At 43.7% G+C, this 15,279-nt stretch overlaps 1 long non-coding RNA gene across 1 annotated transcript; it reads right to left on the bottom strand.

The window, feature by feature from the left end:
• Positions 1-512: 512 nt before the first annotated feature.
• On the bottom strand, positions 513-15,056 carry LOC138637499 (uncharacterized). Its single transcript, XR_011312400.1, has 3 exons — positions 14,942-15,056; positions 12,631-13,050; positions 513-1,769 (listed from the first exon to the last, which is right to left on the bottom strand). It is a non-coding gene; the product is annotated as an uncharacterized lncRNA (long non-coding RNA).
• Between the last annotated feature and the right edge of the window lie 223 nt (positions 15,057-15,279).

The following is a 15,279-nucleotide window of genomic DNA, read 5'->3' as shown; positions in this document are numbered from 1 at the left end:
ATCAACGCCTATGCACTATTCTCTGCCCTTTCATGGGAAGAGCTGAAAACATAAGTGCACATGTGCTGTTATGATTTAGTGCGCAGGAGCGAGCCAGCAATTTCTCTGTGCAGGAGCGTGATTTCGCCTGGCTATACGGATGACGCAGAAGGCATCCTCCACATCAATTACAGCAGGAGGATGGCTATCAGCAGCCGGGAGGAAGGAGGGATAGAGAAACCAGGATGAGGGATGAAGACCGCAGAAGCGACGCCTATCGGACCGTACCGACAGGATAAACATACAGCGTGGGAGAACTTCAAAAAGTTTTTTTGAGTGTAAACAGGGGGAGTCAGAGCGTTATATATAACCATTGATGGACTGCAGCACAGCCACTGATTAAGGTAATAGATTTAGTTGACACATGACAAAACTGAGGACAGGTTCCCTTTAAAATGTATATGTGGGTGTTTAAATATGCTATAGTTAGTTATGATATATAGAAGTAAATTGATGGAAAGATTAGATAGATGTAAAATCATGTGAGATTAGTAATTTATTACTTAAAATGCAAAGGTAATGAACAAAAGAGAAATCAAATCGATATGTGGTGACCACTCTTTGCCTTCAAAGCAGTTATCAATTCTTCTATGTACATTTCCACTCAGTTTTTGAAAGAACAAATCAGTGAGGTTGTTCCAAACATCTTGGAGAATGAACCACAAATCTGTGGATGTAGGCTTGTGAAAATCCTTTTATCTCTTCATGTAATCCCAGACAGGCTCAATGATGTTGAGACCAGGATTCCTGGGACAGGGGTCATATCTTCACTTCCATAACGTCTTGTTCTTCTTTACACTGTAATAGAGTGCAGGGTAGACTATGTCACCACGGAACAGACAGACCAACTGTTGAGGGGGGTTTATTAACAGGGGCGATATTCTCCTCGCAGTGAGAAAACAGTAGAACATAAACTGTAGAAACATATGGGAAGCAGTATAACAGAAGTAAACGGAAGTTCTTGGGAAAAAAAATTATCAGTCTGATGAAGACTTGCTTGTAGGGTCGTCTTCTCCAACGTAGAAACAGCGGCACTTGTCGTCCCTCTCTTATCAGCGAGCTATGTAGTCTCTGGGAACTCGCAACCTGGGGTTTGACGGGTTACTGTGGTGAGTAGAGGGGATGCTAGGCAAACAGGGTCCCCTGTGCTCTGAGTCTTCTGCCTCAACAGTGCAGCCTATCTCGGAAGAACGATGCTCATTCTATTATTGGGTCTCCCAACAGGAATCAGGGGCTCTGCACTAATGCCGTGGGTGCTAGGGGCCACTGTCTCTGCACGGGTCACTGTCTTTGCAAAGGGTCACTGTCTTTGCACGGGTCAATGTCTTTGCACGAGCGTCAGGGCACACCTTTCCAGTCACAGCAGAGTCCGCTTTCATGTACTCACAAGATGCAGTCTTTCTGGACAATCTTCCTGTCTCAGTCCTCCGACCGGGAGCTCTCTCTCTCCTCCCCGGAGCGCAGCTGTGTGCTGTTCTGTCCGCTGTATCCTCTGGTCTCTCCGCTGCACACCCTGCTCTCTCTGCTGCACACTCTGCTCTCTCTGCTGTGCACGCTGCTCTTTTCTCTCTCAGTCCGGCTTCTTTCCTGTCCCGGCCTCTAAGTCTGCCCCCAGGGAAACCTGCTGCATAGCTAAGTGGTTCCAGGCACAGAGCAGAGAAGGTAACCCCCTTACAACGCTGAAGATGGATCTTCCTAACATTGGCTGTATGTTTGGGGTTGTTGTCCTGCTGCAGAAAAAAAATCAGAGTCAATCAGATATCTCTCTGATGGTATAACATTTCTCAGCATTGAGGACTAGTGATGAGCATGTTTGCTCGCTACCTAAGTTTCTCCGAGCATGCTCGGGTGGTCTCCGATTATTTGGATGTGCTGGGAGATTTAGTTTATGTCGAGGCAGCTGCATGATTTGCGGCTGCTAGACAGCTTGAATATATGTGGGGATTCCCTAACAAACTGGCAATCTCCACATGTATTCAAGCTGTCTAGCAGCCACAAATCATGCAGCTGCCTTGACATAAACAAAATCTCTGAGCACATCCAAATACTCGGAGACCACCTGAGCATGCTCGGAGAAACTCTAGTAATGAGCAAACACGTTCATCACTATTGAGGACTCCATTAATCTTGCCAAACTCCCAACTTCATTTGCTGAAATGTAGCCTGAAACTTGTAAGAAATTTCCACCATGCTTCATTGTTGCCTCCAGACACTCATTATTGTATCGCTGTCCAGCCCTTTGGGGAACATGCTGTTCTGGGAAATGGCTAAAAATGGGTTAACTGAACTAAATTAACTAAAAATAATAACTGAGAGTCAGCCAAAGAACATAAAGTGCTTAGAAAGTAAACTGCTTTCTTATAAATCTCTAATGACACATAACATAAGTTTATGCTGATCTATTGATAGAACCAATGCAGATAATTTTATATTCTGAAACAAATCACTGCAAATTAAAAATATGTAAATTATAATGCTAATTATTATGTGTAATTAGAACTTAAAGTGAACCTGACAGGTCCCCCATGCCCCTCAAACTGCCACCATGTGCTTATTATTATGTTAATACCCTGCCTGACAAGCCCTTTGTACAGTATAAGTGATTGCAGTGTATGGCAAAAAGTATGGTAAAAATCTATTTGTGAGATGCTAATTAGTTTCAGACTAGTCCAGAGGGTGTTGGTTTCTGCAGACTGGTCCAGAGGCCATTGGTTTCTGCACACTAGTCTAAAGGGCGTTGGTTTCTGCAGATTAGTCCAGAGGACGTTGGTTCTCCCAGACTAGTCCAGAGGGTATTGGCTTCCCCAGACTGGTCCAGAGGGCATTGGTTTCCCCAGACTAATCCAGAGGATGTTGGTTTCTGCAGACTGGTCCAGAGGGCGTTGGTTTCTGCACACTAGTCTAGAGGGCATTGGTTTCTGCAGATTAGTCCAGAGGACGTTGGTTCTCCCAGACTAGTCCAGAAGACGTTGGTTCTCCCAGACTAGTCCAGAGGGTATTGGCTTTCCCAGACTGGTCCAGAGGGTGTTGGTTTCTGCAGACTGGTCCAGAGGCCATTGGTTTCTGCACACTAGTCTAAAGGGCGTTGGTTTCTGCAGATTAGTCCAGAGGACGTTGGTTCTCCCAGACTAGTCCAGAGGGTATTGGCTTCCCCAGACTGGTCCAGAGGGCATTGGTTTCCCCAGACTAATCCAGAGGATGTTGGTTTCTGCAGACTGGTGCAGAGGGCGTTGGTTTCTGCACACTAGTCTAGAGGGCATTGGTTTCTGCAGATTAGTCCAGAGGACGTTGGTTCTCCCAGACTAGTCCAGAGGGTATTGGCTTTCCCAGACTGGTCCAGAGGGTGTTGGTTTCTGCAGACTGGTCCAGAGGGCGTTGGTTTCTGCACATTAGTCTAGAGGGTGTTAGTTTCTGCAGATTAGTCCAGAGGACGTTCATTCTCTGAGACTAGTCCAGAGGGTATTGGCTTCCCCAGACTGGTCCAGAGGGCGTTGGTTTCTGCAGACTAATTCAGAGGATGTTGGTTCTCCCAGACTAGTCCAGAGGGCATTGGTTTCCCCAGACTATTCTGGGGAAGCCAACATACTCTGGACTAGTCTGAAACTAATAAGCATACTAGAAAACTGTCAGGTTTGCTTTAATTCTGCTATTCCAGCTGTTCTCAAGTCGTGGTGCTGTAGTTGTGTTGCATCTCCATTACGTGATATAGTATAAAACTGATGAAGCTGCTCTGTACTGTAGCCGATACTGTATCATCAAGCACACATGGCTTCATCTCGTAAGTATTTGCAAAGTCACTGTTACTTAATAACTGTGACCCAGACAAGAAAAGTCACTTTCTGGGACATATCACTATATTTCATAATCATGGCTGTTTATAACTGCTTTCAAAGCACAAAAAAAATGCAAAGTCGGATCTATTAAAGTGAGTCTGTTTATACTGTACATCATAAAATATTGATTCTACGGCAAATTTCTAATATTCAGTTATTCATAAGCAGATATTCCCTAATTAAGAAATAAAGCATATAAACATGTAATAAGTGGACAACTGCAAGTATGCAACTCTGCTGTTATCACGCCCTCTAAGGGCACTGGTGGTTTTACAGCTGCCTCAGGGTGGCGAAGCATTAGGGGTCTAGTGCAGCCACTTGCCTTTAGTTAGGAAAGAAAGGTCAGCTGCAGGTTTGCGTCACACTTATTATACAATATATTCTCTTATGAATGTGTATTAGAATGATGGTGCTATAAAAGCAGTTCCTTAACCAATGCAGCAAGTATTTAGAGATGTTGTTGACAGTGATGAAAGGCATTTTTACTTGCTGGCATGTTATTATAACAAGTCCATTTCATCCAGCATGACCATAGGATTATGTACCACAAGAATGAATGTAGCATGCAGCGTTTTCTCAGGCAAGATTAACAGCATTGAAGATAGATTCACTGAGGATAAAAAATGGCACTACTGATTCTTGCTAAAACAGTGTCATCAGCTTTGCCATCTGTTTCCCTCATACATATAAAAAGCTGGAGGACCTGATTCATTATTGCATTTGCTCCTATTTTTTGTATCATTACAGATTACTTAGGGTGGTTTCACACTTGCGTTTTTGTCTGCAGCGTTTTTTGCACAAAAACGCATGCGTTTTTCCCCCCTATATTTAACATTGAAAACGCATGCGTCGCATTTTGAAACGCATGCGTTTTTTTGCTGCATGCGTTCTTTTTCAGAAATGCAACTTGTAGTATTTTTGAGAGGCTTTTTTTGACACATAAAAACGCATGCGTTTTAATGCGTATTTTGTGTCAAAAAATACATTGGAGTCAATGGAAACGCATGCGTTTTTAAGCACATGCGTTTGTTTGCTTTAAAAACGCATGCGTTTAAAAAAAAAAAAAAACAGAAAACACACTGATATGCCACCCCCCACCATAAAGGTGATAAAGGGATCCTAACCCTTACCCTAAAGGGATCCTAACCCTAACCCTAAAGGGATCCTAACCCTAACCCTAAAGGGATCCTAACCCTATCCCTAACCCAACCCCTAACCCTACCCCTAACCCTAACCCTAAAGGGATCCTAGCCCTAACCCTACCCCTAACCTTAAAGGGATCCTAACCCTACCCCTAACCCTAACCCTAAAGGGATCCTAACACTAACCCTACCCCTAACCCTAATCCCTTTAGGGTTAGGGTTAGGATCCCTTTAGGCTTAGGGGTAGGGTTAGGGTTAGGATCCCTTTAGGGTTAGGGTTAGGGTTATGATCCCTACCCCTAACCCTACCCCTAACCCTAACTATTTCTGTTTATAGTGGGGTTTTTTACTTTATTTTGATGATTGGCAGCTGTCACACATTTCTCAGCATGCGTTTAAAAAACGCAAACGCATGAAAAAACGCATGTAAACGCGTGAAAACGTGTTTTTTTCACCACATGCAAAAACGCATGCTTAAAAAAAACGCAGCATTTGCACGCGTTTACATGCGTTTTTTCACCATGTGTTTTTTTTTAAAACGCATGCGTTTTGAAACGCAAGTGTGAAACCAGCCTTACCGGTCACTATTGCTGGCCAGGAGGTTGAGATTGTTGAGAGCTACAAATATTTGGGGGTTCACCTTGACAGTAAACTCGATTGGAGGTGTCACACAGAAAAGGTTTGCAAGAAGGGAATGAGCAAGGACATTGTGCCCACCATCACTGCATCTCATGGCCTCCCCACACAGGCTCCTGTTAGGTCTCTGGGCTCTGATGACTATATAACTGCCTCTGAGCTGAGAGCGCAGCTGAGTGCCTTCCCTACAAAGGCTGACATGGAGGGCTATATACAGCGTCTGGAGGCAGTGTGCAGGAGTGAAGTGGGGTCCCTTAGGGAAGACGTGTCCCACCTTACCACCACTGTCTCTGCTTTAGAAGCTAAAATGGAGTCGCTTTCCTCACACTTGCAGAGTCAGCAGCAGCTTCTGGACCTACACTCAGAAACTTTCCATGTGGTTCTAGATATGCTGGAGGACTCTGAGAACAGGAACCGGAGGAATAATACTACTCTCATAATATTAGGCTCCGTGGGATCCCTGAGTCCGTAGCCCCACGTGACCTCTCCTCGGCCCTCCATGGCATTTTCAATTCTCTCTTAGGGAGGTCACCCACTGAAAACATTGAAATTGACAGAGCCCACCACTCGCTAGGCCCAAAGAACCCCGATAGATCGTAGCCGAGGGACGTCATCTGTAGGATTCACTACTTCCAAACTAAGGATGACATCATGCGTAAGACGAGGGACCTTGATGCTATTGACTTTAATGGGTCTGATGTCCTCTTGTCTGACCTCTCACGCTTCACCCTGGCTAAACGGAGGGCTCTGCGCCCCCTCCTGGAGGTGCTGTGGGAAAATAAGATCTCCCTACAGTTGGGGTTACCCATTTCAATTACAAGTGCGCAGTGATAAAGGATTGATAATTTTGAGATCCCCGTCAGATCTGCAGAACTTCACCGCTGCACTGGGCCCACAGGATTGGGCATTTTCACTGGAAACTGGCTATCCTGCTTTGCTTAATGTTGATTCTTTCTTTCAAGCATTGGGGTTATTGTATGATGAGCCTAATTCTGTGGATCAAGCTGAGAAAATCTTGCTGGACCTGTGTCAAGGTCAAGAAGCGGCAGAATCGTATTGCCAGAAATTTAGAAAATGGTCTGTACTGACTAAATGGAATGAGGATGCCTTGGCGGCAATTTTCAGAAAGGGTCTTTCTGAATCCGTTAAAGATGTTATGGTGGGGTTCCCCACGCCTGTTGGTCTGAGTGATTCTATGTCTCTGGCCATTCAGATTGATCGGCGCTTGTTGTGCACAGTGTGGCGTTGTCCTCTGAGCGGAGCCCTGAGCCTATGCAGTGTAATAGGATTTTGTCTACAGCTGAACGTTAAAGATTCAGGCGTCAGAATAGGTTGTGTTTTTACTGCGGCAATTCTGCTCATATTATTTCTGATTGCCCTAAGCGTACAAAGAGAATCGCTAGTTCTGTTACCATCAGTACTGTACAACCTAAATTTCTGTTATCTGTGACCTTGATCTGCTCATTATCATCATTTTCTGTTATGGCATTTGCGGATTCAGGTGCCGCTCTGAACTTAATGGACTTAGAATTTGCCAGACGTTGTGGTTTCCCCTTGCAGCCTTTGCAGAACCCTATTCCTTTAAGGAGCATTGATGCTATACCGTTGGCTAAAAATAAACCTCAGTTTTGGACACAGCTGACCATGCGCATGGCGCCAGCCCATCAGGAAGATTGTCGTTTTCTGGTGTTGCATAATTTGCATGATGATATTGTGCTGGGTTTTCCATGGTTACAGCTACATAATCCGGTGTTAGATTGGAAATCTATGTCTGACTAGTAGGGGTTGTCAGGGGGTTCATGGTCATGTTCCTTTGATGTCAATTTCCTCTTCCCCCTCTTCTGAAATTCCTGAGTGGGTCACCACGCAGCAGGGATATGATGATTTTAACCTGCTGAATGGGATCACCAGAACACCAGGGTCTCAATGCAAAAAACAGTTTACAGTTATTTTTCAAACTCAAAAATTTGGATCTGTCACCAAATAATAAATCAGGAGTGGGAATCCTAGGTTCTAAGGCAGGAGTCTGAAAAATATAATCTGAAATACCCTGTACCCTAGCAGCAAGCTGATCCACACGAGAAACTAACTCCTGAACACTCATGTTATTACTAGGTTCCGCAGCAACCCAGAGATTAAGAGGGAGGAACAGACCAAACAGGCTAAGGAAAAAAAATGGTTTAAAATCTTTCCTCCCTTCTTCTGAGATGCAATTAACTCATTGCTGGCCAGTTGTACTGTTATGATCTGGTGGCCTTGGAGCAGCATGAGACGTACTCTGGAGAAGGTGGTGCCTGTACTGACCGCAAACTCTGAACTTAACAGCGCAACTAGAAGTAGCCATGGGGGGTACCTAACACTCCCTAGACCCCTCGACACAGCCTAAGAACTAACTACCCCTAAAGACAGAAACAGGAAACCTATCTTGCCTCAGAGAAAATCCCCAAAGGAAAGACAGCCCCCCACAAATATTGACTGTGAGAGGAGAGGGAAATAACATACGCAGAAATGAAATCAGGATTTAGCATAGGAGGCCATACTAGCTAAAAAGAAAGAATAGAACAGAGTACTATGCGGTCAGTATTAAAACACTAGAAAATATCCACCACAGAAAATACAAAACACCACATCTGACTAAAGACATGGAGGGTATATCTGCATCTCCAGAGAAATAGCTAGGCTGCAAAAAATCCTTCACAGACTAAGCTGGACAAGACAAAAACATGAAAATGCACAGAACTATAAGGTCCACAGCAGGTGGACAGCAAAAATAAAGCCAGGACTTATCTTTGAAGAAAAGCACAGCAAACAGGAGAGACCAGAAGGGATGTGAATCCTCCAAAAATAATGAAGAACTGGCACTGACTAAAGGATCAAGCAAGGCTATATAGCCCAGCCCAAATTGCAAAAAATAGATACACCTGATAAATGCTGCAATCCAACTACCGCAGCAGTACCACTCATAACCACCGGAGGGAGCCCAAGAGCAGAATTCACAACAGTCCTCTACCAGAAAGAACCATCCTGGCCACCATGGATGTGGAATCTTTGTACTCCAATATCCCACACCAGGATGGATTAAATGCCTGCAAATTCTTCCTGGAAAACACAGGGACTGATGCTGATACTGTGCTGAAACTTATAAAATTCATCCTCACCTGCAATTACTTTGAATTTGACAACAAAATATATCTGCAGAAGACTGGCACAGCAATGGGAAGTACAATGGCCCCACAGTATGCAAATCTTTTCATGGCCAAGCTTGAAAGCAACTTTTTATCCTCATGTCCCATCAGGCCCCTGGCCTACTACCGCTACATTGATGATATTTTAATCATCTGGACAGAGTCTAAGCAACAGCTAAAGACATTCCATGAACAGTTTAATCAATTTCATCCTACCATCAACTTGACACTCAACTACTCCTGCACTGAAATTAACTTTTTGAACATCATCATTAAGCTGCAGAACAATAGAATAGAAACATCCCTGTATCAGAAGCCAATCGACCGTCCAACTTACCTTAAATGGGACAGTTTCCATCCAAAATACATCAAAAATTCTATTGTCTACAGCCAAGCCATCAGATACAATCATATATGTTCCAACCCCATGGATAGAGATGAACACCTTAGTTGGCTACCATCCAAGAACAATTGAAAACCAGATTACAAGAGCCACCAGAATATCAAGGAATCACCTGCTACATTACAAAGCTAAAGAAGAAATCAACCAGGTGCCTCTAGTGGTCACCTACAATCTAAATCTGGAGGTGCTAAGGGGAGCTGCACAGAAATTACAACCTTTACTACAAAAAGATGCCCGCTTACAATCCATTTTTCCAGACCCCCCACTACTGTGTTTTAGCAGCCCCAAAAATTGTCAGAAGCTCCCTGTCCTCTCCAACAGCTGCAGGAACCTTTCCTTGCAATCAGAATAAATGTAAAACTTGTCGATTTATAATGACCACGGACAAGATAAAAATCCCCAACTCACATCAGGACTACAAGATCGCAGGTACCTTCAGCTGCATCACATCTAATGTGGTATACTTAATTACTTGTACTAAATGTCCATCTGGGGGTCTGTATGTAGGGGAGACAGGGCAGAAATTGAGAACAAGAATGAACTCTCATCGTCATATAATAAGAGAAAAAAGAATGGATCTACCTGTGGCCAAACATTTTTGTCTTCCTGATCATAACAGTATGGACATGTAATTACTTGTATTAAAAGACAACTTCAAATGGCAAAGAGAAAGAAGAGTTTGGGAATATAAGCTGATGATGACCTTTGACACTATTAGTGCAGGAATGGATGTGTCACATGGATTTATGTCTTTTTTTATATCAATTAAGGAATTTGCCCCTCAGACCATGTGGGGTCATCACAACAGAACCAGACCCCAATCAGAGGACAATAAAGCATTCCTAATCTAAGAACTGTTCCAATATTTATGGACATAACTGTTTATCACTCATGATAATTCTGCTTCATGTCACCTGTCTTATCTATGTGTTTTTTTTTTGTTTTTTTCTGTCCTGTGTTGTGCATAAATATGTGATTCTTCAGAATTTGCTTTAGTCTATGCCTGATGAAGAGGCCTGAGTAGTCTCGGAAGCTTGCAATTTGTTACCATCTTTTCAGTTAGCCATTAAAAGGTATCAGCCACTGAAGACTCTCAATTCTAAATATTTTTCTATCCACTGGCTAACACAGTACAAAGATATATGTCTTTCCTGTAGGTCAATATGGTCATGTGAGGGCTTGTTTTTGGCGGGACAAGTTATACATTTGAACGACACCATTGGCTTTAACATATCATGTATTGGAAAATGGGAAAAAAATCAAAGTGTGGTGAAATTGCAAAAAAAGTGCAATTCCACATTTGTTGTTTTTTATCATGTTCACTAAATGCTAAAAGTGACCTGCCGTTATGATTCTCCAGGTTATTACTAGTTCATAGACACCAAACATGTCTAGGTTCTTTTTTATCTAAGTGGTGAAAACAATTTCAAAGTTTGTTAAAAAAAAATTGCGCCATTTTTTGATACCTGTAGCGTTCCCATTTTTCGTGATTTCGTGATCAGATCGCCTGTATGTAGCAGAATTGCCCACTTGGTATGAGCGCCGATCACCGGGTCAAAACAGCTGACATGTGCCAGAAAAGATGTGGGCTGTGCTCCGAAGCCCATATCAGCAGGAGGGATTCTGACGTGGACATACTATTACGCCCGATGTCGGAAAGGGGATAATGACAAATGTCATGGATCTGCCATCAATGTCTATAGTTGGAACAAAATCATAGCTGATGTGAATACCTGTGTAATATTCATACAGATCAGTATATACATTAATTTATAAGGCGTATACTGCATATAGAGAACAAGAAACCTGCGAATTACAGCTGGGAACAAGCTGAGGTCAAATACTGTATATACATGACAGTAATATAACACTATAATACTGCACCCCTGTATATACCCCCCGGGGTTCCTCACCTCTTATACTAAATATTCTGTGATTATACATAATAGACTCAGATACTCGGCTGAGACACATGGCTGAGACACACGGCTCAGGTACATAGATGCTATACACGGCTCAGACATACGACACAGATACATAGCTGCTAGATGTTAATTGAATTCTTTATTAGCTTCATACAAGATATCACATGTAGAAGTTCCCACCATGATGATAATGATGATGTTGATGGGTCCTGGACTCACAGAGAGTCGTCCGTCAGTGCTCAGGAGAGGAAAAATTCCCAGTGGAGGAAACCTCTAGGGAACCATGCCTGACGTGCCCTTCCCCAGGGCGGTGCTGGATCCTAGACTCTACATGCCATTTATAGACATGGAGTCACTTCCTGACCTTTCGTCATAGACTCTACCTGCCATTTAGAGGCATGTAGTCACTTCCTGACCTTTCGTCATAGACTCTACCTGCCGTTTATAGACAGGGAGTCACTTCCGAACCTTTCGTCATAGACTCTACCTGCCGTTTATAGACATGGAGTCACTTCCTGATCTGTTTTAAAAGACTCTACCTGCCGTTTATAGACATGAAGTCACTTTCTGACCTTTCGTCATAGACTCTACCTGCCATTTAGAGGCATGTAGTCACTTCCTGACCTTTCGTCATAGACTCTACCTGCCATTTAGAGGCATGTAGTCACTTCCTGACCTTTCGTCATAGACTCTACCTGCCGTTTATAGACAGGGAGTCACTTCCGAACCTTTCGTCATAGACTCTACCTGCCGTTTATAGACATGGAGTCACTTCCTGATCTGTTTTAAAAGACTCTACCTGCCGTTTATAGACATGAAGTCACTTTCTGACCTTTCGTCATAGACTCTACCTGCCATTTAGAGGCATGTAGTCACTTCCTGACCTTTCGTCATAGACTCTACCTGCCATTTAGAGGCATGTAGTCACTTCCTGACCTTTCGTCATAGACTCTACCTGCCGTTTATAGACAGGGAGTCACTTCCGAACCTTTCGTCATAGACTCTACCTGCCGTTTATAGACATGGAGTCACTTCCTGATCTGTTTTAAAAGACTCTACCTGCCGTTTATAGACATGAAGTCACTTTCTGACCTTTCGTCATAGACTCTACCTGCCATTTAGAGGCATGTAGTCACTTCCTGACCTTTCGTCATAGACTCTACCTGCCATTTAGAGGCATGTAGTCACTTCCTGACCTTTCGTCATAGACTCTACCTGCCGTTTATAGACAGGGAGTCACTTCCGAACCTTTCGTCATAGACTTTACCTGCCGTTTATAAACATGGAGTCACTTCCTGATCTGTTTTAAAAGACTCTACCTGCCGTTTATAGACATGAAGTCACTTCCTGACCTTAAACAAAAAGAAAAAACAATGAAGATCAGACACCCCCAATAATGGCAGCACACCCCACATTTGTATACATTCACTATATTGAGGGTATTGTGGAAAGTTCATGATTACTTACTAGTGCAGACTGGTCTGTGGCTCCGAGTTGTGTCCAGTTGTAGGTTGGGGCGATCTCTTTATCATAGACTCTACCTGCCGTTTATAGACATGGAGTCACTTCCGGACCTTTAGTCATAGACTCTACCTGCCGTTTATAGACACGGAGTCACTTCCTGACCTTTTGTCATAGACTCTACCTGCCGTTTATAGACATGGAGTCACTTCCTGACCTTAAACAAAAAGTAAAAACAATGAGGATACTATGACACTCACCGCCATGTCTGACAACATGACTTTTGGTTATATACATATACAGATGAGAAGATGTTGTAGTAACTCTGTATCAAGGAACTTATGCGATTTAGGGTTTGAGGGTGTCTGAAGCTATCCATCTCTGGGCCTGGATGTGACGGCTGGAGTTACTTGCTTCATGCTCTTTCTGGAAAAAGAAGTAAAAAAATGAATATTAGACGCCCCAGTAATGGCAACACCCCCCCCCCCATCATATTCATTGTGATGTTATCAATGAGATCGCGACACCAAAGTTCCTCCGTAGTACATGCCTGCACAAGGCAATCTTGCCTTGCGCAGGCGTGTACTATGGAGGACAGAGAATGAACTTCAATCCAATATTGCAGCCAGCATGCAGCCCGCGGGTAAGGAAAGGGTGAATCAAACACCCGGACACCCCGCCTCTATGGCTGAAAATTGTTTCCTCCAAATTCAGGTGACAGAGACCCTTTAAGCCGTACACTCCATAGAGGTGGCCTTTATGGAAGTGTGGGCATAAAAAAGCATTTACTTACACACAAAAATTGTAAGTCTCATTTTGAGTTTGCAAAAGAAATGTGGGAGACTCCCCAAATGTATGGAGGAAGTTGCTGTGGTCAGATGAGACCAAAATTTAACTTTTTGGCCACCTAGGTAAATGCTATGTCTGGCGCCAATCCAACAAAGCTCAGCATCCCAAGAATACCATACCCACAGTGAAACATGGTGGTGGCAGCATCATGCTGTGGGGATATTTTTCGGCAGCAGGCACAGGGAAAATGGTCCGAGTTGAGGGAAAGATGGATCCTGCAAAATACAGGCAATTTGCTGAGAAAAACCTGTTTTAGTATGTCAGTGATTTCAGACTGGGACAGAGGTTCACCTTTCAACAAGACAATGACCCATAACATACTGCTAAAGCAATATTCAAGTGGTTTAAGGGGAAACGTGTAAATGTTTTGGTGTGGCCTCGTCAAAACCCAGACTTTAATCCAATTTGGAATCTGTGGTCCAACATAAAGACTGCTGTTCACCAGAGGAAACCATCTAACTTGAAGGAGCTGGAGCAGTTTTGCCTTGAGGAATGAGCAAAATTCCCAGTGAAAAGATGTGGAAAGCTCAAAGAGATGTATCCAAAGTAACTGCTGCAAAAGGAGGCTCTACAAAATACTGACTTTAGGCAGGTGAATAGTTTTGAACACTGAAGTTTTCAGTTATATTTTCCTATTTGTTGTTTGCTTCACATTACAAATAAAACCAAATATTCACACTAGTAGGCATGTTCTTTACATAAAGTGATGTAAAGCTTTAAAAAAAACTGTGAAATTCCAGGTTGTGAGGTAGTAAAGCACAAAAAATGCCAAGGGGGTAAATATGTTGGTAAGCCACTATAGATGTTCTACTAAGGTAGAAATACATTTTAACGTCAACCATCTTTGTAAAGCATAACTCAGCATTATTGCACATCTAGTGTTAAAGCTCAGTAGGTGAGGTGGATCCTATAAACCTTATGTCCAGGTGAGGACTGTATTTTAGGATTAGCAGGGATGAATGCAAGCACAAACAGAACAGATGGTAGTGCACACCTAACATAGAACTAGGAGTCTTAATCCAGGTGTATGTGTCAATGGGCCTTAAATAGGTCTAGGGAGATGATGTTGTAAGAGGAAGAACAAGATCAGGTATACCTTTCTCACTTCAGTTCCGGAACTACTGGGACTGTCACAAATGTTGCAAGGGGAAGACTTTCAGACAAGGACCGGCCCTTGAATGTGACTGCGGTAGGCGGGGCCGGGTTAAAAAGCACTGTGCGCGGGAAAAGGAGAGTCGAGGCAGGAAAGCTAAGCGGTCAGTCGGGTGCAGTGTTAACAGAGACCCCTTGTGCGCAGACTGACTTGACAGATCCCCTGCGTATCGGTCTACTGTAAGTGGACGCCAGACTGCCAGTTTCCCGCTAACCTCCACACCAGGAGGTGGCTCTGAGTTGAGACCAGTGACTGTAACGTGCACGCAGCTCAGTGAGAAGCATGTGACTAGGCCAGAGCCCTTTAGTCAGGTACCTGTCTACACCACGGAGCGAGATTTTGTTTCGGCGGTACTATGTACTGGACTGAGCAGAGAGTTTGGCGTTCAGGAGTGCAGGAGCACTCCGCATCCTTCAAAGACCCGTCTCCCGCTCCATGAATTGGAACCCCGTCCTCTACAGACACCTCTGAGACTTCACGTGCCGCTGTTGTCGGTGCCACCTTTGGAGAACCGAGACGCTGCAATCAAGAAAACTAGAGACTGATAAGTTTTATTGCCTTTGTTTCTTCCTATTGAACTATCGTTCGTCCCTGTCCCTTCCCAGCTCCCAGTTCTGCCCTACTCCCTTACACACATCCCGAGTCTTTACACT

Source organism: Ranitomeya imitator, chromosome 5, assembly GCF_032444005.1.
Source record: "Ranitomeya imitator isolate aRanImi1 chromosome 5, aRanImi1.pri, whole genome shotgun sequence".
Lineage (NCBI taxonomy): Eukaryota > Metazoa > Chordata > Amphibia > Anura > Dendrobatidae > Ranitomeya > Ranitomeya imitator.
Note: the sequence above shows the minus strand (reverse complement) of the source record. Positions and strands in the feature narration are given on the sequence as shown.